At 32.7% G+C, this 1,859-nt stretch overlaps 1 long non-coding RNA gene across 2 annotated transcripts; it reads right to left on the reverse strand.

Moving 5' to 3' along the window:
- LOC141405158 (uncharacterized) lies at window positions 1–1,613 on the reverse strand. Of its 2 annotated transcripts, none has more exons than XR_012413148.1 (2): window positions 1,306–1,613; window positions 1–1,233 (listed from the first exon to the last, which is right to left on the reverse strand). It is a non-coding gene; the product is annotated as an uncharacterized lncRNA (long non-coding RNA). The 2 variants fall into 2 exon arrangements; XR_012413147.1 differs by having other exon boundaries at window positions 1,302–1,613.
- Window positions 1,614–1,859: the final 246 nt, after the last annotated feature.

The following is a 1,859-nucleotide window of genomic DNA, read 5'->3' on the forward strand; positions in this document are numbered from 1 at the left end:
TTGCATTTTAATAAGAACTTTATTTTTATTACCACGATAAAATAGGCCTATAAATAAGTTTGAAGTTGAAGTTTTATTATTTGTAAAAGGAAAACATGCCTATATGTTGGACAATAGATTGAGACGACGGCCACCAGAAAGGCAAATTTATATAATATAATAAATATAAAAATAAAAACATCTTGTCTTTTCTTATTTCGCATTAAGTGTGATGAAACACTTAACCCTACGATCCATAACCAGGTACCCGGGTACTTTTTTGAACTTTAAAGTGCTGCTGTTCCTTGATTATTGAAGATATCAACATGAAACTCCGGATCATAAGAGATTTCGGCTAAACTTAGAGAAAGGATAAAAGTTTATCAAATTTGGTTAAATATATTAACTAAAAAATAAGTTTAAAGTTTTTGTATACGGGGGTCCATAACCAGGTACCCGGGTACTTTTTGAAATTTAAAGTGCTGCTGTTCCCTTATTATTGAAGATATCAACATGAAACTCCGGATCATCAGAGATTTCGGCTAAACTTAGAGACTGGAAAAAAGATTATCAATTTTGGTTAAATATATTAACTAAAAAATGACTTTAAAGTTTTTGTATACGAGGGTCCATGACCAGGGTACCCGGGTACACAAATAAAAAAACCCTACATTTTCTACCTAAAAACACAAAATCAGACCTTTTTTTGTTAGCCTTTCTAGCCTAGAAAATGCTCACAGAAACCAATTTTATTTTACAAACATGAAATTTGTACAGTTGAGATGTAAAAACTAAGCGATTTTAATAATTTGTACATATAAATATTATTTTATTTGAATATAAACGAAAAAACTTCACTTGGGTACCCGGGTACCCTGGATATGGACTCCCGTTCGTCCAGGTGGTTATGGATCGTAGGGTTAATATACTTAGTATAGTTCCTCATAACCTAAACTCGGCAACAATCGATGCACATCCGGCACAATAGGTTCAGATGGATGCGATTGACCGCATCAATTGGTTGTTGTTGCTGTAGCAATGCAAGTACATATGTTCGTTTCGTATTAGAGCTCTGTTTGTCTTGGCAGCTGACGTTATTCTGCTGTGATGGATGAGGGATGGTTTCCGAGTACGGCATTCACACTATCTTTGTAGTGCCTGTGGTCGGAATAAGACCATTTCATTTCATTTGAACACTGCAGGCCAGCATTTGCTCCTTCTTTGATTTGTTCATTCTTCACCGTTGGTTGGACTCTGTAACAATATAATAACATTCATGTTAGAATTCTTTTTATGTGGTATTTCACAATTTAGGTACATACATACATGTGTCAATTTACATACATATCTTACATAAATTTACGAAATATTTTATTCTCCAGTCGCAGGAACGTCCTCCATGAAATAATAGACCACCAAAAACAAAAACTATTCACACATTCTCCCGAAATACGTATATTAAAATATTTAATATCTGTTCCAAAACAAAAATAAAACATAAACAAACAATATTTTGTTATTGTTGTCATTGACATACAATAACAACAACAACTTTCATATTGTTTCGAATGCATGGTTGTATTTGGCAGCTCAAGGACGGTTTTTTCAAATGAGATTACCTTCTTATTCTGCCATGGCCAACTATATGAATAATCAAAACTTTTTTTTAACATTTTGTTTGGAAAAGACGTTTTTGGACACTATGCCATATGGCATAGAATGTATTTAAAGGAAAAAAAACAAAACTAAAATATTCAAGTTTTTAATTAACAGCCTGTTTCTGTATGTCGAAAGAATAATGTGTGCGAATGAAGCACGCCCAAACTCTTGTGTGTTTTTCAAATTTGTTTTTTGTTTTGAAGCAAAAGGTAAAATTATTT

The sequence above is a fragment of the Musca autumnalis genome, unplaced genomic scaffold, assembly GCF_047663935.1.
Source record: "Musca autumnalis isolate F117 unplaced genomic scaffold, ASM4766393v1 scaffold_5, whole genome shotgun sequence".
Classification (NCBI taxonomy): domain Eukaryota; kingdom Metazoa; phylum Arthropoda; class Insecta; order Diptera; family Muscidae; genus Musca; species Musca autumnalis.